At 35.8% G+C, this 22120-nt stretch overlaps 2 long non-coding RNA genes across 2 annotated transcripts in view; both read right to left on the minus strand.

Moving 5' to 3' along the window:
* LOC127194600 (uncharacterized) overlaps window positions 1–22120 on the minus strand; it is a 50172-nt gene that overhangs the window by 5362 nt on the left and 22690 nt on the right. The window lies entirely within an intron of this gene.
* On the minus strand, window positions 1116–17213 carry LOC127194599 (uncharacterized). Its single transcript, XR_007831292.1, has 4 exons — window positions 16304–17213; window positions 7531–7663; window positions 5179–5207; window positions 1116–1291 (listed from the first exon to the last, which is right to left on the minus strand). It is a non-coding gene; the product is annotated as an uncharacterized LOC127194599 (long non-coding RNA).

A 22120-nucleotide genomic window follows, 5' to 3' on the forward strand; every position in this document is an offset into this window, starting at 1 on the left:
TTAAATGGTAAAAGCAGCAACTATAACTTTCATAAATAATTCCAAAGTTTCTCAGTACATTCTGTACAAAAACCCCTCCCATTGTTAATGTTGGTATTTCCCCAGGCCACTCTGTTATCTGATAATCTGAATTGACTTATTGTTCTGGTTCATTAATGGTTTTGTTAGAAAGATTTTTTTCCATTGTTGTTCATATATAAACTCTAAAGTCTCCTGGAAAATAAACTAGCAAAAGTTTTGAAGATTTTATTTTCACTTATTCACAAAATAATATTTACAACATTTTATTGCATTTTTTAAAAGAAGTTATCAATTTAAAATTATTTAAGAAAGGATTGGAAAGTCCTGGAATCCATTCATATTCAAAAACATTTCAAATTTATTATAAAGAATCTACGCCATTTATAGTTACTTATAGTTGGATAGTTACTTTCTCTAGATAACTTATCTATCATTTACACTGAGATTTGTAATTTAGAGGGCCATTTCACTAATATTTGAAACAAATTTGTTGAATTTTCAAAGACAGTGATTTTCTTTTATTTTTACATTTAAGCTGTACAGCAATTTACAGTAATTAAATTTAAGGTCATTATTTGAAGTAACCCAGTCCTATAGCAAATAAAATACCTTTGTTCATTAAAGAAAAGTGTTTGGTAAATACACATAAATACATTCACATTACTCCCACCTGTGTAGAGAAAAATCAAGTTCACCAAAAAAAAATCATACATGAAAATTCGAAAAAGCTAGTGACACTGAAAAGTAACAAGCAGTTAACAAATTACATACAAGGCACACTGTTGGTATAAGATTTACTAGCCATTTATAAAAACCAATCTCACTGTATCAATGCTGTTCCTCATCATAATTTAAAGTAGATATCATGTTTAAACAAGTTTGAGAAAACCACAAATTGGATTATGAATCATTTTGAATATTGACACATTAATGTTGACAAATACACATGATATCAAGAATCGTAAATTAAAAATGCTATTGGCCAGTAAACACAATTTTCGTACTACCCAGAAAAAATGTAGGAAGATCTTTAAAGAACACATTGTCATTCAAATAAAGCCTGGAAACTTAAAGACAGCTGCGACTTTCCTTCCTCTTTTTTACATTTTTGTTAGAAAAAGTATTTTAGAACACTATTATCTTCTCTTATCTTAAAAGTAGAAAAACTTTTCATCTTTTATTTTATTTTAATTTAAGAAAAACAGATATAGCTTACCTTTGAAAGGCTTAAGGCTCCATCCACCAATTGCTCCCAGATTTCAGAAGGCAGCTGGGAAAAAGAAAAGATCCTCAGTAGAAAACCCCTACCCTGAATTCCTCAGTACTTATGTGTGTGAGGGTTGAAATGAGCTTCAAAAAAATTCAGTGTCAGATCCCAGTTTGTGGTTTGTTGCCAGCAGAATTGAAAAAAAAAAAAAAAAAAAAAAAAAAGGAGAAGAAGCAACACTCTCTAGTTAATCTCATAGGGGGTCTATTTCTGGTAAAGACCAATCACCTACATCTGAGATACAGAGCAGGGTTTTTGTGTTTTTTGTTTTGTTTTGTTTTTGGCCATGTTCCCATCCAAGTAAGTCAGAGGTCAGAGAACTAAAAGGAACTGATTAAGTGAGCGCCCCCCCCCCCACTTCTATATTTTGTTTTCAAATGCAATCGTTATTCCAGATGCTGGACTGAAACAAGGCTGAAAGTAAATTAGGGAACTCTCTGGCTGTCACAACTTAGCCTGCAAATCTCAGCTCATAGAATGCAAGGAAGAGTGCTTTTCTATATTACAAGAGCATGAACCTGAATTACTCTGAGATAAATAATTTAGAAAAACAATTGGAAATTCTGTCAATCAGCAGGGAGGACAAACAGACCTTACAAAAGGAAATGGACCATTGTTCTAGCTGGAAGTTCTTAACTATTTATCATTTTTTTTTCTTGTTGTTAATTTTGCTGAAATTTCATAAGGATGGTGAAATGCTTATCAAAAAAATAGCTTAAATATATGTCTTTATCCAAAACAGAACCAGCAAGTAACACACAAATTTAATTCCTACTGAGCATGGTGTCTCGGTGTAAACCATGTATGTACCACAGTCACTTTCAGTGGAAATGATCATATATGTGCCTAATCAAAGCAGAAGAGCTTGAACTCTGGGAAAAGCAAGTTCCTCAATGTGAAAACTATTCTCAGGGAGTATGAGGTGGGCCAAACCTCTAAAAGGTTACCCTGGCCTAGAGTTGGCAAGCTCACTAGAAAACCATCTCCAAGTGTCCTGAAATAAATCAACCCAACAGTCAAGTCACGGGCAGGAATATATTTAGCTCACATGCTCAGGTTTAAGCCAGTCCTTGGCTTTAATTGTGCCTGCTGTCCCCATGGCTGTGTCACACTGGCAGGGCTCCCTCTCTTCTCATTTAAGTGGAATATGACTGGAGAAAAACCTTAAACTCCTGTTTGGCCTTAAGCTTTACTGAGTTTTCCTGGGTGATTGTACCAATACATTCATTGTTGTTAATACTTACTAACAAGAGATAATTAAAATACTCTAGGTTTCCTGGGGTTTTCACTTTGACTTCAGACTACTTACTTTGGTATAAAGCTAAAGCTATCTTGTATAACCTCAACATAAATTAATTATCCTTTTGATATCAGAAGAGTTTCTTACAGGAAAGGAAACCTTGGGCAATCTTTTATGACTATGACTATTTATTCCCATTGAAAGATATAACAAGGGAGGATAAAGAATATCTTAATTAATATTTTGACTGAGATTGCATATTTACTAAATATCTATTGTGGACTTCAATCTTTTTTATATAATTTTTTTTCTCAAATTTAAATATCATGCATATGAATACCAACATGACAATCTAGAGATAGCATTTCAACACAAGGGCAGATAAGGTCAGTCTTAAAGAGGATGTTTTATGAATATTGGCAAAACTAATGCATTATGATGAAAATATGAACAGGAATACAAAAAGATATTTTCTCAAAAAGGATGCACAAATGAGTGTGACATTCACTAGGATTGTTTTTAATCAGTAGTCTAATATTATCCACATCTTGGAGAACAGAATGTCAAACACATTCCATTGGCTAAAGAATCAAATTAACATTCTTAGAAGCCACTGATGAGTGTTCAACCCCATAGCCAACAGTGTTTTCTACTCAAGACTAAAAAAAGCACACAGCGGAATCAAATCCATGGTATGAATTTTCAAGAAAATACAACTTGAGCAATAAGGCAGCATGTGCTATATTCATTTAATGGTAAAGACAGGTTGGTTTTCTGTGTGTGTATGGAGAGAGAAGGTATTTACATGTAGGTGTGATCATGTGTGTGTATCAGTACCAGTTCATGTGTCCATATATGCAAATGTATGTGATGGATGGTGGACAACCATGGGCATTGTTTCTCTGTAGATGCTTCCCACTTCTTTTTTTGTTGCTTTATGAGACAAGGTTTTTCTCTGGAATCAGGAACTCAGTGACTAAGCTAGGATGCCTGGCCCTAAAGCTCCATGTTTCTGCCTGTCTCCACCTCCCCAGCATTGAGAGTAGAAGCATCAAGTCTGGGCTTTGTACATTAGTTCTGGAAATGGGACTCAGACATTCAAGCACTTTACTGACTGAGCTATCCCATCAAGCTTAGGTTTTCTTTGTTTGATTTGGGTTTTTTGAGACAAAGATTCTTTGTGTAGCGTTGGCTATCCTGGAACTTGCTCTGTGGAACAGGCTAGCCCCAAACTCAGAAAGATCCACCTGCCTCTCCTCCCAGAGTGCTGGTATGCTGAGTGGTGTCATGTACCACCATGCCCAGCATCACCAGGCCTAGGTTTTCATCCTTAAAGATCATTTAACACAGTATTTTCTTTTTTTAACACAGTATTTTCAACCAATGTGCTCTAAATGAAGTTCACCTAGCCTTCTAGATATCCACTATAGTAGCAAATAAACATTAATGGGTATAAGTCATCCAAGGCCAATTCTTTGAGAAATCTTATTGCTTTGAGAACATGAGTCAGATGTAAATTTGAATCTTGTATTTGCTAGGTATGACTTAACGTGAGTGTATATCAGGAGTTAAATATCAATCCCTTATGATCTGTTTTTGTTTGTTTTGTTCTGTAGCTTTGACAAATTATACATGAAAAATGCCAAAGGTGTATACAGTATGGTGGTATGTTTGTATTGTGAGTTTATTGTCAAACTAAGAGAGCTAATGTGCCTTCCACTTTTCTTCTGCTTACCAAAAAATGATAAATATTAGAAAGGGTAGCAAAAGCTAACAAGCTGTGTGGTGTGTAACACTTGGCAAATACTTGAAGCTGCCTGTCAGTTTCCTGTTCCCAACAATCCCATCCCTGAGCCATACACCTTTGTTTCCTCCCCATCTTGTCTCCCCACAGATCACTTATCATAGTTGGAGAGGACCTATAACTGACTTATTTTTCTGTCCTGATTATGCACATGCTAATGTGTTCAGTCCGTGAAGAAGGAGCCTATCTGTTTAGCTGTGACTCCGCAGAGCCTTGAACATTATCATAAGGACTCCACAATATGTAAGAAGCCTTCAAACACTGCCCACAATGACTGACACAGAGTTATAGTTTTAACAATTATGTTGGTCAGGCTTGCTCTTGATTTCACAGTAAATAATTAAAAATCAAATAAATTTTAATCTGTTTTCTGAAGTTTGTTCAACATTTTTACTTTAGCAATTCAATGATGTCTTTTTTTTTTTTTTCCTCCTGAGCTTGTTTTATATTTTTCCTTTGTTTATTAGTAGGGAAGCAGAGAATCTTTTAACATTTGAAGTTTCAAAAAAAAAGTTTAACTACAAATGTTTCCTTTTAAAAATATTTTTTTAACTAGAGAATTTAGTCTTTTATTCATTAATGCTCTGTCTGTCATTTGCTTTTAAGGTTGTGTCATTATTACAATGTATCTCTTTGCTTTGAGATTATGAAAATAATACCCTTTCCTCTGAAGTCTATGACTTTTAAAAAACCCTTATGGCAGTACTTTAGATAGTTGATTCCTGCAGTTCAGCTCTTGTGAAAAGAGGAAGTGTAATAACTTGAGTAACACAAATATTGGGACATATTTGAGAGGCAGACGAGAGATGCATTACAACAGTTCGAAAGAGTGTTCATATGATTCACATCTGATTCCCATGTATTCACAACAGGATCTGAAAACAAGTAGGACATAGTTACTGTGTCACTGATGTCGTTCACAGCTGGAACAGCAAACCCACGCAGTCTGTCTACACTCAAGCTTAATATAAATCACATGGTGGGTATATCCTTTAAACTGTACATTTATATGAAAATCTAGGTTGTTGGTGAGTCACAATAGTTGAAAACTCTTTGGGGAATTTGTATTGTTTTTTCTGACACTTTAGCAAATAAAAAGCAACATCCCTATATAACTTGGAGTATAATTGTAGATTGTGTACATGACAACAATTCTTAATATTAAGATAGTCATAATCTGAGAGTTGTTGACGCATCAGGCATTTAGTATCTGTAGACATTGAACTATTTCATGTGGATTCCTTCAGTTTCCTAACATGACCCCTCACTGGGCTTTACAGAAAACTTGAATGTCTCCAGGGTGGGGTTTGCAAAAAAAATTAATCATTTTTTTGGGGGAAAAATGATGAATGGACCATATACATGGTTCATTGGTAAAATCACTCACCATGCAAACACAAGTACCTGAGTTTAATCTCTGGAAAGCCTGGTGAAAGTGAGAAAAATACAGCCAAAGCCTTTCCTATGACGTCCACACATGAGCCATAGCACACACATGCCCCACCCCATCAAACTCAACAAAAACACATGAAATAAAATCAGAATAATAAATATGTTCTTAATATCTTACCTTATATTTTCTTTTCAAATGATATGTTGATAAATGAAATTAAGATGATGTAATATTATATTAAGAAGAAAATTATATGTGTACATTATAAACAATGAGCAAAGAACAGGTAATATTTAATAATGAAACAAGATAAAGTTGTATCCTGATGTCTTATAAATTATATGTTAAACCATTAATTAACAAAGTAATACTGAGAAAACCATTTATTAATGTTCAGAAAATAAAATAGATTATCCGTGAAGACATATTTTGCACATGTATATTACATGAGTACATATGGAGAATATGAGCATACATCCAGTTTTTTTTAATTCTATCTTGTTGACTTAACAGAAGTATTGAACACATGATGCATTATGTTTGTTTCATTAAGAAACAGAACATTTATATGTTGTAGTACAATTTGCATAAAATGTTGAAAAGATAAGTGAGATTTTTAATATTAGTTTCAAAAGAAAATTCCAAGGATCCTCACTAGTACAGACTATGAAGGCAAGCCGTTGTCTAACATTACGTTACCTAAGTGAACCAAAAGAGTGTGACAGAAGCATCCGACACTAAAAACACAAAATAGCCTTACTTACATGCTTAACAGAAGCCATAGTAAGGAGCTGTGCACAAATGAGAAAGAATGAACTGAGAACACCTCTGTATTTGGGGGAGCTTCTCATGTGGGCATGGCTAGGTCAATATGCAAATCTCATGAAGCAATGAAAAGTATTGGCAGACCCAATTCTTACGTGAACAATTTACTAAAATTGATTTAACACTCCAAGGAGAGGGAAAGAAAAGTGGATGTGTAAGTTATGAAAAAAAAAACCCTAAGGAAATGTTCATTTCAACATAATTTGACAGGATGCCATATTTATTCATAAAGAACAAGGGAGACCAGGAGGATAAAAGAAAAAATAATTCAGGTAAAACCATGAGAACTCAAAGCAACGTGTGTTGTAATAGCAGGACATGGCACCAATTAGCAGCTAAACAAAGCATTCAGCAGGTATATCTGAATAAAAAAATTAGAAAAAAGTATTCAGTTAATAAACTTGACGGTATACATGGTAGAAAGTCATAGCACATATTATAATTGAGAAAAAAACAAGTGTTAATGCTGAGGTATTTTGTAACAGGGACAGGATGTAACAGAATTCTTGAAGTGGGGTGTTAAAAAGGAGGTTCATAAAAGAATGCATTAGAAAAAAAAATAATGGTTTATCCTGTACTGTGCCTTAGGCTGAACAAAATAATATGGTTTGTGATTCTAAAATAAGATCATATTTTTTGTGCTGTTTAAACAGTAATAGAAATGAAGCACGTGATAAATGAATTAAAACAAAAGGATCTCCATTTTTGATTAAACATCAGAGTTGGTGGTTTTGTACCACTTATTAAGTACCTTTAATGAGACTGACCAGTCTGTGTTTAAAAAAGTAAAAAGAAAGTATGTGTAAACGGCATTGATATTTGTGTCTTATGTTTAAAAAATTCAACAGCAGCATTCAGTTACTAAAAGAGTTAAATACACATACAGGCACACAGTCACTTACTCTTTCCAAGGCATGGGAGGAAACTTAATTAGACTTACTTGTAAAGCCAAGAGACATGTATTCTAAGAAGCATCTTACCTAACAATAGCTTATTTCAAATTTCACCACATAGAAAATAATATGTCTTTGGTGTTTTCAGTAGCTGTTGTTTGAAGCAGTGTGATCTTCCTGCTCGACATTCAGAGAACCACTTGGCATGAACTCTCTGCTCCTGCTTGGCACAGCAGCTTCAATTGGTAGCTTTATATATAAAACACCTTCTCAAGCCTTACAGTGAAAGAGAGCCTCATTTCTCCAGAATGGCTCATGAATATCTATTCTTGGAAGAGCCAGTATCTTGTGTCATTTGCGAAGCTGCCACTTCTCAAACTACAGCGTAGAGTTCTTTAAGTAGTATGTTTAGGGGAGTAGAGAGTTGATTCAGGAGATAAGAGTACCTGCTACTCTTGCAGAAGGTTAAGGTTTGGTTCTTAGCACAAACATGGTAGTTCACAACCGTCCATCACTCTAATTTCAAAGGGTCTGATACTTCCTTCTAACCTGCATGAGCACCAAGCGCACATGTTGTGTGCAAACAGATATGCAAGCAAAACAGTCATATTCATAGAATAATCTTAGAAAAAATGTGCTTGGGATTTTCAGTCATGCATCGCATTAAACATGGGAACATCTATAAGAATTTTTTTCAGTTTCAACAGAACATAAATCAATACTTTATAAACTATATAGAAATGGACATTTTTTTATAATGTTGCTGTTATGAGCAAATAAAATATACAGAAGGCTTACCGTATATGTCATAAAACCTTTGGACAAAATGTTTTCTTGGAATGCTAGCAATCATTTAGATGTCTTTGTTTCACTGTGTAGCCCTGGCTGTCCTGAAATTCACACTGTAGACAAGTGGGACCTTGAACTCAAGGAGATTCGCCTGCCTCTGCCTCCCTAGTGCTGGCATTAAAGGCATGCACCACATGGCTCAATCAAGACTTCATGTTGTATTCAATTCACCAATTTCTATGATCTTCAATTTACTTATGACTTGAGTTGCTGTAAGATGCACATATTAAGCATATGGTATAGGTGTCTAAGAAGCTCAGAAATAAATGCTTAAGTTTTTACACAGATTCAAATTTTAATCTGGTAGTAATTATGTGAACTGCCAAAATATCATAAATTTTCTAGGAAATAATGAATGGGTCACTGAAATGATTTATTTCCTTCTCTAAGTATTTCACTAGTTACTAAAGTAGGGACTATTTTGTCCAATATTTTATTTTGCTTTCCTCTTTTTATCCACACTAGTTCTTTACAGCATAGGTTCTATATGTAGATGATAAGTGCTGGGTAAGTGTCTCTTTAACATTCAACTAAAAATAAAAGTTCTTAGGATGCAAGGCCTGTATCGGTATTGCTTATATTTCATATGTAGATGGGTGAACATGCACTGCATGTACATGGCTCTCACAATCTCATGAGTTGAAGTCAGCAGTGTATATACATATTTTTGTATATGTACACATATAAACTGGTTACAGTCAGAACATATTAGGAGAAAACATATGTGCTGCATACTATTTATAATGTGGGCATAAACAGCAGAACGTGATAAATACTCTAGAGGATAAAGTCATTTAAGTTTAGGGAGGAAATTAAATTTCTTTGAAAATCATCTGTAGAAAATCAATAGTCTTGAAAAAGAAAAAAAGAAAATGAACAATATAAACAAAGACACCCGCAGGATTCCGAGCGCTGGGGTTAAAGGAGTGCAGCACCACTCTGTGTTTCACATTTTTATAAATGCATCATAGAAAACATTAGATTCCAGAAGATTGACAAGTGTCTGGATACCAGTCTATAAAGCACATGACAGATGGATTGCAAGTCCAGAATCATCCTAAAACAGAGAGCCCTCCATTGCCCTGTGTGTGCTTTAGCGTAGATGTTACTCCTTGCTTGGATGAAAGAAATCCAAACCTTGCAGAGCAGCAGAAGAAATGCTCACATTGGGATCGCTACAATTAATCTGCGGACAACAAACCTTTTCCTAACTCACTCATTATTGTTTCAGCCACAACGCCACAGCAGAAACGTTGCTTCCCATTGGTAAGCAATGGCAGTTATTCTGTATTTCACCTTGTATACTCCAGAGAAGGAATCTTCTTTCTGTGTCCTTAGGGGTAGGTTTAGGCATCATGGACCCTGCCTTTATGTCAGCATCTGTCGACCTCATTGTGGCTATCTCCTCCCATGCTCCTGAAGGTAACTTTTCCCTTCTCTTCCTCGTTATAATTTAAGTAAACAGTACTGTTTCTGGAACCGTATGAACTACGGAATGTCACTTTCAAATGACTTTTCAAGTGACCAAGTTCTGTAACTTTTGCACTACTTTCGGAGAACAATGGTCAATCTAGACTTTCAGGACACAGCTTTCATTTCTGTGCTCTGGAAGCCCATGGTCTCTTGGCTTTGGTTAGCAAAACATTTTACTTTTCATTCTATTCTATAATGGCTCCAGCTCATGGGCGAAAGCATAAGGTGCAATACTCATGGAGTCGGAGCAGGCTTGGTGGTTACCTAGGATACTGTCTTTGTTAGCAACATGGTCCTTTGGTACTCAGAATGACCGTGCTAAGGATGTCACATATTTCTCCAAGCTCCATGTATAAGGCCGGTAGCACCATCCTCCATGTGTTGTAAGACCTAAAAATATTTTCTGGATGTGATCCAATTTTATTGCTAGGCCTGTTTTTCCTCTCATTTTCAACAATTCATTGGGGGAAAGTTTGATAATCACTCTAGTTGGAGCTAAGAGGATGAGAGTAAGTAAAAAATTTGGAGTGAAATAAATCGGTAAAAAACACAACAATCACATTTTTGCAAGCCTATTAAAACCCATGAAGATGAATATCCCAGAAGACGGATACCATAAACAGTTTGCAGAATTGTCTTAGCTCTTGCTTATCCTTTTTCCATTCTTAGTGTCTTACATTCACTGTGTTCCTGTTTATTTTTGACTACTGGATATTGTTTTTTGAATTTGATTTTCCTTCAAAGTGGTATCCACTTTAGCACAAGTTTTTAAGTTAGAGGAAACCACAAGTTCCTGTGGTCCTTGATGCTTTTTGTAGATAAGCTCATTTTATCAATTTAACAGATGTTTCTGTTTTACCATTTTCAGTGGCAGCTCACTACATCTAAATCGTGTGAAATGTGTTTTAGCCAAAAAGTGAGACTTATTCTGTTTCTTCATTTCTTGGCCTCATATGTGTCACTCTATGCTAGAAAAATAAGATGAAATCGCTCAAATGATCAAAATTAAGAAGTGAACACAAGAATGGAATTTGTGTTATTTACTGATCATTTCTTGTCTTATTCGCTATGTAATTTGGGTGAAGGGAAACCATGGTGGGAATATATTCTTTTATGTATTTTGGTGCAAATTAATTATATGTAAAAACCTTTCTTTCTATTTATAAAATGACTGTACATGTCTAGATTACACATTTTCTTTTCATCTAATCCTATGTAAATAAAAGTAAGATGAAATAATAGTATATAGTCTATTTTAGAAGATCCCAAGGTATGGGTGTGTTTTGAAGAATTTGATTTAATATATACAGATGAAGCTTAATCAATTCACTTGACTTAGTTGATCTATCACAAATCAGTAAATTGTAATCTTTAAAAACTTCAATTTTATAAGTTTTCTAGATAAAAGAAAGTTAACAACATTTTTTTCAAATTAATATTCTCAGATCTTTCCTAAATAGTTAGATCTTGCTGTTCTAAAAGCCACTGGTTATATTGTAGTGATGACCTTTGACACTGTGAAGAAGTACTGTCAAAATTTTCCTTTTTAAAAACATGTATGTGCAGATATGTTCATGCAAATGCCCTGTTATGTGATAGAAAGCCAGAGGTTGATGTTGTGTGTCCTCATCAGTTGTTCCCCACACCAGTTTTTGGGAGAGTGTCTCTCACTGGATTTAGAATTCATGGATTCTGCTAGGCTGGCTAATGGAAAGCTGAAAGAAGCGCTCTCTCTCTCTCTCTCTCTCTCTCTCTCTCTCTCTCTCTCTCTCACACACACACACACACACACACACACACACACACACACACACACACACGCTCTCTCAAAATTTTTGTTTGTTTGTTTGTTTGTTTGTTTTGTTGAGATGAGGTTTCTCTGAGTAGCTTTCCTATACTCGCTTTGTAGACCAAGGTGGCCTCGAATTCTTAGAGATCTGCCTGCCTCTGCCTCCAGAGTGCTGGGATTACAGATGTACACCACTGTGCCTGCGCACATCTGCCTATCTCATATTCTCTAGGCTTTGGGATTACAGATATACACTATTGTGCTGGTTTTTGCATTGCTGCTGGGGATCTGAACCCTCATTCTTGCACAGAGAAACTTCCTCAGCCTGATCAGGTATCCTTAAACAAACAAACAAAAAAAAAAACCCAACTGATTTGTAAACAGTCGTTTAATTCATCTAGTGTAGTCAAGAAGAATATTTGAAATAATGCTTATTTTTAACGAACAGAACAAAGATGAGAAAAATATTTTATATATAATAAATTATATAATATACACAATATATAGGTGGTAATACATAGTAAGATGCCATATGACTACATTTTATTATTCTATGTATACTCAGAATACTTTAGTGCTTTTGCCATAGAAGTTATGCACCCTCAAGTTCAGTTTATTAGTAGCAAGGTAGAAGATCAGACACAAGACCCTATAACACATTCACTGAAAATAAGTTTTGTAATTTTTACCATATATCCTAGTTTTTAAAACAGTATCAATACATAATTTTTCCCAAAAATCTGCTGAATGGAATGGTAAATAGCCCAAGTATCAAGGTATGCATTTAAAAGTGTTACAATTACATTAAATAGTTGCCTTTTCCAGTTATCTGATACAGAATTTAAAGGGATAGTAACTTCGTTTGTGTAAATATTTTGGTTTAGTATATATTAAGAATGTAGTGTGACCAATAACAGGTATAGTTTGGTTTAATCAAAACTTGAATGTGTTAAATATATATCATATTATTACTCCATATTAGGAAACACTTTTATAGATAGCAAGATGCTTCCATTCTATAAGATTTTTTTTACATAATTACAATAAACAAATGAATGACATACTCCTGTATGTTTTCCCTAAATATTTCAGATGATTCTGTGTGCAAATTATATAAAAAACATATCTGTAAACTAAGGCCTCAAATTGATAGGAGTGAAAATGAGTTTTAAGACGCCAGGTAGAAAGAGACACGGCTACCGTGAAATCTTCTGAAAGTTTGGGTGACATGCCAAAGATGGCATGTCATTTGAAGTTATTATCAGGGCGGTGGTGGCTCATGCCTTTCTTTAATCCTAGAACTCAGGAGGCAGAGTCAGGAGTATTTCTATGAATTTGAGACAAGCCTGGTCTATAGAGTGGAGTTTCAGGTCAGCCAGGACTACAAAAAAAAAAAAAAAAAAAAAAAACTTTTAGGAAAACCAAACGCCCACTCCCAAAATATAAATAAATAAATAAACAAGTGACCATTATTGTAAACAGTTATCTTTCTAAACATAGAAGGGATTTAAAGGGGTAAATGGGAGGTGTAGAGGGAGGGGAAACTGTAATCAGGATATATTGTATGAGTTGTATGAGTGTGTGTGTGTGTGTGTGTGTGTGTGTGTGTGTGTGTCTTGAGATTGAGAGTTTTTCTGTGTAGCTTTGGCTGTCCTGGAACTTGCTCTATAATCAGGCCGGCCTTGAAATCAGAGATCTGCCTGCCTTTGCCTCCCAAGTGCTGGGATTAAAGGTGTGTACAACCACTGAACTGCTAAAAATCTATTTTTTAGTGAAAGGGGAAAATTTTTATGTAATGAATGATTTACTTAATGAATGCTCATTGGAATCTTAAAGAGCTCCGGGTTGGGCTTTCAAAGAACAGCTACCTCTAGGCGAACAGCCCAAAGTTCTTTGTTTACACTTGTCCGCATCTGTGAGGTGCAGCTTATTACCATCTACAGAGACACCATCCAGCTGAGCTAATGTACTAAGCAATTCACAGACGTTGACTATTTGCAGAATCATGAATATGAAAAAGTATTAATCCTGGCTTTTTCTGTGTAAAGCTGAGTCAAATTGCTTCTTCTTCTCTCAAGGGAAATATTAACAAGGTGAACTCTTAAATATCAAAACAAAATGCACAAATGATAATGCCCAGGAGAAAAGGACAGAAAATAGAGCCTTGTGGTGTCTTGTCTCAAGAGAGCCTCTGCTTCTGCCTCTGCTACTGATAGTGATAAACACGAAGCTGGAACTAATCGAGAGATAAGCCAAGCACAGCACGTACATAGGAAGAGGTGCTAGGAAGAACGCAGGCTCTACCCGGTACAAATGTGGAGAACAATGAGGCTACTCCTCGCATCTGATAACAGAGCCTCACAAAAGCCACAGCCCCATAAACACACTGCTGTGACACAGTACACAAAGTAAGAGGATGACAGTTTCCTTATGCCTTTGCCATGACCTCCAAAATGTGCTCTTCAAAGGAACATGATTTCTAATATTGCAGATTACATAGTATTAAAGCAAGATCTTGAGAAACTTATAGCAATTACTTATATATGGTCTACAAATAAGTGTGTAAAGTACAATGAAGATAACAGCAAGTTGTACTGTATTTGTAGAATGTTAAGTAGAACTATTAAGGAGTAAAATTTTTAATACCCTTGATATAGTATCTAAATAATGTATTGTCCCAACTTTGTCTTCTCATACTTTCAATGCACCATACTTAGTGCAGAGAGAGAGAGAGAGCAGATGATAAAATCAGACAGACATCACACATTTTAAATAAAATACAGGACTAAAATCAATTTTATGTGTGTATAATCTATCATAAATTTATTTTCATATTGGAGTCTCTTGGCATATCATTGATCATGCTTGCATAAATAATAAGAATACAGAGATTACAGAAGATATTATCTGAAAATTCTTACCAACCAAATATGGAGATTTAGAAGAATGCCAGCTAAGTTTGCGTTCACTGATAACTTGGGTTGCCATAGCAAGCTCATAGTCACTGAGTTTCTAAGCAACCTAAGGCTCCACAGACTGCATATACTTAGGACTCCAGTGATCTTTCATCATCTTTAGAGAAGAAATATCACTGTTGTGGTACAAAATTCAGTGAAGCATCCTTAATTATCTAATAGGTCAGTGATCCTCAAAGGTTCTCTGTGTGGCTATACTTGCAATTTATAAAACGGTATTTGTACTTGGAAATATTTGAATATTTAAAATGCTAAGTGCTAAAATTAGAAAATTAACAATATCTTAGGGAAGTACACATTAACTCAACAAACAAGATGAAACATAACATCTGGTTCTTCAGAGATAGTCATTGGCATAATTCTAAAGTTAATGAATTTGTTGTCATTTAATATAAAACATGTTTTATGGCATTACTATAAATTTTATCACTTCAATTTGTGTTTAGTAATTATAGCTTTAGGTAAACTGGATCATATAAAGTAATAATAATCTGTGACTGTGAAAGTATAGCTTGTCTACAGTATGTAACACTTTTACTTGCCCAAGAGAGAAAGAGAATTGCACAGATCTAGTTGCAAGCAAAGCTTTGATTTTGGAAAGATACAAGTGTTAGCACTTTTTCCTCTAGTCCAAAAACCCATTCAGCCCTACATTCCCACAGTGCCCACTAAGGCTAACTATTCCTGCTACGCTGTATTTGAATTCCCTGGACAACATTGCCAAACATTTAATGTAACTACAGTAAGGCTGTTCAACTATTGCCATATAGCATTGCATCACAATATAAGACGAAACATAAAGCACCAATTAGTAGAATTATGGTATGTGACCAATAAAGCAATCGTGCGTCCAATTTTGCCTAATTCCAAAACTTGTTTTTGTATATTTTTTATTATTAGCAAATTATTACTATGAAAACATCTTAGTAGTGATTTTCAGACTGAAACGTTTTTAGTTTAGTATTTTAGTGTTACTTACGTACCCTACTATTTCATCAGTGTTTCAGTGGCTTATCTTAAATGAATTGCATTGCAGTGATGAAACATCTAACTTGAGAAAAAAGAAAAGTTGCAAAATCACCTCGCAAATAGTTCACAGCGATGACCTGCTGACATGTCCATGCCGTGCCAGAAAAGCCAGCAGAAGAAACTGCCTGTGACCTCTGTGTATTATTACCGGCCACCAGAAGCAGGGAAAGACATACCCTTCCTTCTGAACGATTCCAAAGACAACCACATTGCTGAAAATTCTTATTAGGTTAAAGCTTCAGTTATAAAATTTATTATGCTTTCTTCTTTAGGAAGAAAAGGACAATCTGCAATTTAATTGCCTTCTTAGGATAGATGAGTAGATACATAGACAGACGATAAGGAGGTGAAAATAAACAGGCCCTTTTAATCCTATTAAGATGTACTTCTAATACAACAGAGAGAAACATATATATTAAAATATTTGAATAATTTTAAATATCTCTGAATCTTCTCTCATCAGATTAGTAACATAGACATGACTGGCAAGATTACAGTAAAAATAGGAGGGTTGACCAAGAACCTACTGTCTTAATAAAAAGTTTAAACAAGATAGCTGAATGCACGTAATACTTCTTACTTTTTCTCCTCTCTGTAAGAAGAGAAAAACTCAATTATACTCTAAACTGCATAAGAACAAAGCAAAGAATCCCATCAAAGTAAGAGAAGTTAGTTTTTTAGGCACAAGTTTGATCATCAAATCTTTAGTCTAAATAATTTTCACTTATTATACAGAAGTAATTACCAGTTAGAAGTCCGATGACAGAATGCAAGGCCACAAGTTTAAAGGAACTGTCAAAATGCAGTTGCAAGGTTACAGTCACACTGACAACTCTGGTCCTGTTTGCTCAAAGTGCCTGGTCAAATCACTGCTGCTCACCAGGCAGCCCCACCTCCAAGTATCTAAGAATGGCTGTGGAATTTTGATTGACACTCCAGTGCGGCAGTGAAGCTTCTAAACTAAAGTAAACCTCGCATCCAGTGTTTGCCAATCTGTCCAGCTTGAAAATGAACTGCTCTTAAAAAGAAAAGAAATAAACAATTACTCTATGTTTAAAAGAACAGAGCTGCATATTCCTCTCCAGGGAAAACCCGCTTACATCCTCACAGCAAGTCCCTTGATGGTATCCTGTGTCTTAGGCTTATGTGGGACATTATAATCATAATATGAATTTCAGAATGCCTTGAGCATTTGTCTCTGAGATGAAGACCTCTACACGCAAGGATAGTATTGCTTATGAGGACAGCACTGGATTAAGCCATGTGAAACTACCAAGCTCAGACTTAAAATAATTTTGATCTCCTTATGCCATCAAAGATCATATTTGGTGAGTCTAATCTGCATGCATATATGTATATATGTATCAAATAATGTATTACATCAAATAAGTATTAAACATAAGGATACTTTGAAACACAAGATCATTATAATATATGCTAAATAAGACCAAGTGTTTATGAATTTTCTCTATATTTAAAGCTATAAATCTCCAAGTATCAGTATTGATAATATCCTTACTCCAGGGCTCATTTGTTATGTAAACCATCTGTACTCAGAACACTGACACAAAGATGAAGAAAGCAGATATCTACAGTAAATTGTTGTAAGTATCACTGCAGTTCTCCAGGAGGCATAGGAGAGTCCAATCTGATCTCCTGAAGGGCAAATTTCCCTGGCTTAGAGTGCTCAGTGTAGAGATGATTAACAAGCATTTAAGTCTTCATTGTTTAGTTATCTCTGTCCCTTCATAAGACTGATATCATAATATGAGGTATGTGATTGTCACTGGAGAAATGAATGATTTCAAAACTTTATTAAATGAATAGAAATATTACTAAGCCCTCACCATTACAATATGGGGTTTAAACAAAAACAGAATTTTCAAAAGCCTGTCTGGGCTTCTACTTGCATTTTATGGCAGTCATGGCTCTGTGGTCAGAAGGTCAGTTATCTACAGTTAGATAAGTGCATGTTTTGGAAGAACTGCCATTTATTGAATTTGCTAGCGCAGCCAAGCCAATGTACCAATAACTTCTGTCACAACTTGCTTTGCTTAGAAAGTGTCCAGTAGCTCACTTTCAAGAGGTGCACCTTACGCTTAGAAGACTTTGTACCTAAAGATCTGCTGGCTGTGGAGCCAGGTGATGAGGCTGAATACATTGTGTTCTTGCTTAGCAAGCATCAAGTCCTGAGCTTGACACCTAGCCTGTCATAAATGGAGTAGTGGTGCTTTGTCTGTGGTTCTAGCACAGTCAGTGGAGGTGGAGATCCAGTGGAGGAGGGTGATCAGAACCAGAGGCTCAAGGTAATTCACAGCCATACACTGAACTCAGTGAGAGAATGGGATAGGGCAATCCTCTGTCTGTCTGTCTGTCTGTCTGTCTGTTTTTCTCTCTCTGTCTCTGTTTCTCTCTCTGTCTCTCTGTCTCTCTCTCACACACACAACTACCAGAGAATATGAGGTGTCCTTATTGTTGTAAAACTCATCATTTACACAAACATGAACACTTCTTCCTCCAGTCCACCGCAATTCTAATCTCCTCACCTGTGATGCACGTCTTCTCTGCTCATTGTGTTCCTATTACAGCTGTGGGAACTCCACATCTAATCTTGATCATTTAACAAAGGACCCTGCGGAGGTCTAAGCATCAAGAAAAACTTCCGAGTCACCTAACGATGCTGAAAGCCTACAGAGTATGCTGCCTTGTTCCCAGCTGGCATGTTCTCCTCTCGTTCTCTCTATCATCATCTTGTACCTGTGTTTCTGTCCCAGGAGTGTTATTTTTTTCTGTGCATGTTTATTTGTTGTTGTTTTTCATTTGTTTGTTTGTTTGTTTATTTTTTGTTTTGCTTTGGCAACAAATATTCACCATACCCACAGGTTAATTTACATCTCTTTGGGGTTTTTATGCATTGTCAATTGTACTCTGTTCTCTGTTGCTAGAAAGGCATTGATTGGCTTACACATTCTCATTTCACTGGGTTTCACATTTTTAATAGAAAAGTCCTATTAAATATTTAAACTCAATTTGCTTCAATTGACTTATCCTGTTTCATTCTCCTTATATGAGGCAACTGGACTTCCAGAAAAAATATTAGCAAGTAGTCAAATATTTACATAACTTCTCATAGATTAATTGCTAGGGTGGATTATTTGCAGGTCTCCATAGGTGGGAAAAAAAAAAAAAACACCCAAACCTCTATATTATGTATGAGCCACACATTTTAGAGAGATAACTGATACAAGGAAAAAAATTAGAAAGTTGACTAAATATAATATTTCAAGTAGTAATATGAAACAGGCAAGCTTCAACTGATATATCTGGTTGATAGGTGATATTTAAAAATTAATGAGAAAACATAAGGATATTTATTATAAGAAAAGCTTTCTGGCTCCTATCTAAATCTTGCCTGTCTGTCAGTATAAAGTTCTTAGCAGAAAGTTTTTCCTGTACTAACTGAATGTTTGGGGACCTTTCTCATTATAATCATGGACAAATTACAATTAAAACAAGAAACGTAGGGGTTGAGGAGATGGCTCAGAGGGTGAGAGTACTGGCTGTTCTTCCAAAGACGCTGAGTTCAATTCCCAGCAACCATAGGGTGGCTCCTAACCATCTATAATGAGATCTGGTGCCCTCTTCTTGTAGGTAGGCACGATATGCAGGGAGGACATTGTATACATAATAAATAAATTTAAAAAAAAACAAACATGGGGCACCAGAGTTTGTGTGAAAGTCAGACCCCACTCTCCACTCAACTGTGGAGAATGTCTTGTTCATTGGCTAGATCTGGGTAAGAATTCGAAGTTTACTGCATGTAATGTCCTTGGCTAGTGCCATAGTTAGAGCAGGACCCCTGGGCCCAGATCTGCCCATCATGATGTTCTTCTTATAGGTTTCTAGGACCCTCTGGATCCTTCGATTTTCCCATTCTCCCATGTGTCTCTCACCTACAGTCCCAATAGGCTGTCCTCCCCTCTGTTCCACTTTCCTGGTAAGTGAAGACTTTCATGCGACAGTGGGGTCTGATTTTCACACAAACTCTAGTGCCCCATATTTGACCACATCCCCTGGATGGGGAGGACTGGTGGCACTCAGAGGAAGGATAGTAGGCTGCCAAGAAGAGACTTGATACCTTTTGAGCATATACAGTGGGGAGAAGGTCCCCCTCAGTCAAATCCATAGGGGAGGGGAGTAAGGGGAAAATGGGAAGGAGGGAGGAATGGGAGGATACAAGGGATGGGATATCAGTTGAGATGTAATATGAATAAGTTAATAAAATATATTAACAAATAAAACAGGAAAAAAAGCAAACAAACAAACAAAACCCCAAACTTTATCTTTGTTCATTTGGTTGTAAGAAACTAATCTTTCTTGGCTATTTCTATCTCCTGATCCAGAGTATTTGAAAAGAGATAATTTTATTTAGTAAAAATAAACACAAAGAAAAATTGTCATAATGTATACTAGGAGTGTGCTAAATAAAGGTAGACAATAGTTCAACATAATAAAAGCACTCACCAAGGGGAGCAGGAGATAGAGAGAGAGACAGAGACAGAGACAGACAGAGACAGAGACATACAGAGACAGAGACAGAGACAAAGAGAACAATGGACAGAGCAGGGGTGGTTGGCCTCTGTCTCAGAATGAGTCAGGGGTCAACCAGTTGTCACCTGCCAGTGAAGAGGAGGGGTGGAGGCAGATGACATTTCAACATCCAACAGGTATTTAGAACTGCTTGCAGAACTTCCCAAGTAGGAAATGTTTCTGGTTTCTTTATTTTTGTTTCTTTTGTAACTTCAGAATAGATGAGAGGTTGGTAATTTTAAAATAATTGAGCACCCAATTCAGGCGCTGTTAGAAATAACATGCACATTTCACCATGGAATTTAAAAGGAATTAGTATTGACCTACTAAACATGCTAACTTTATACAAAAAAAAAGTCTCAAAATTCATAATTAGGGGTAAAGATAGAACACATTGCATGCATTTACAACCCTTTATTCTGATACTTGCTATCTTGAAACTCTAAAGAAAACCCATTTGAATTTAGAAAATGAGGGAATGTATGTTGTGTTATTATAAAAATATCACAACTTGAATTGAAAATGAGGTCAAAATTAAAGGACCATAACTGGAAGCCCCTTAATCATTTAAAAAACTGAAACATTTTAAACTAAAAATATTTGTAAGTAAACATTTCTAGCAGCTTCAGAGCTGCATACTTTTTTGGGTAATACAATGTCTATAATGACCTCAGCATATGTCTATCTGACTTACTGTAGACAAAACCATATCACCTTCTAGGAAATGGTAAGGGAATAAAAAAAACCAGTATTCACGATTAGGCCTAAGGAAATAAAGAAATACAAACTGAAGATAGATGAATAACAAATAAGATAGAAATTGAGTTTTATATTATTATTAAAAGAAATCAAATGCCCCAGAGGACTTTTTGTAACTATTTGAAATTAAGGAAGGAAAAAAATGATTCAAATAAAACTTTTTATTCTCTTGTTTTTTCACCTACTCCACTCCTACTATGAGGATAGCCTATAATCTAGGTGTGTACAATGATAGTTTTCTAAAAGCTCTGACATATTCTCATAGTTTTTAAAACCTCTTGCCTTTAATACATTTTGGTCCCCAGTGTTTACTCCTTTCAAATTACACAGACACACCACAGGAACAGAAGGCTCTTCAGGTGACAGGCGTTCATAAGCTCTAGTGACCTTCCCAGAAGTCAGCCTAGCATGGGGCAGTGTGAGGACAAGAACACTTTTCTGTGTGGAAAGCACTTCCTGGCCTTTGTCCGAGTTTTTCCTGGAGTCTCTCCTCCTATTTCTCAACCCAATGCAGCAATACAGAGCAGGTGACTTACCCAGTCACATAAGGGAGGCTTATCATCATAACACAAGGACTGCACTCGTTTATCTTGAACTTAATTGTGCTATATCTTATGCCAGTGGCCACATATTTCCGTTTGTGAATAAATTTTCAGAAAAGACAACTAGAGAAATAACATTATAAATAAAATAATTAATTCTACCTACATGTTGTCTTGTAGCCATTCTTTCCTGAGGTTTAGTGAAATTAAGGATATTGTTATGAGTACTTTAAGCCTCCCAATATACTTGGACAGAATCTGATTGGAAAGTGGGTGGCACAATCCTGTACTGTACTAACTGACATTTCAAATAACTGCGTCATTCTTATGCCCCTATGGCTAACTAACCTGCAAAATGCTAGGGATCTTTTCAGAAGCACCTTTGTTGAGAGGCCTACGCTGTGCTATGTTATACTAGCGGTTAGCCAAGAGAGTGCTTTTCCCACCTCAGAGAGCATTCCAGACACAGATGCTACCTATAGAGCAATCTTGCTTTCAGCACTTGGAGGTAGTAGTATTTTCACAATGCAAGTAGCAAAAACTCTGAGGTTGGGAAACTTACTAAAGTTGAAGGGAAGTTGAGTGACAAGTTTGGTTCAGAGTTGTTTTTTCTGTACCACACTGCTACTAAATACTGTCAACATGAGACAATGCAGAGAACATAGAAAAGT

Source organism: Acomys russatus, chromosome 10, assembly GCF_903995435.1.
Source record: "Acomys russatus chromosome 10, mAcoRus1.1, whole genome shotgun sequence".
NCBI classification, from domain to species: Eukaryota; Metazoa; Chordata; class Mammalia; order Rodentia; family Muridae; genus Acomys; species Acomys russatus.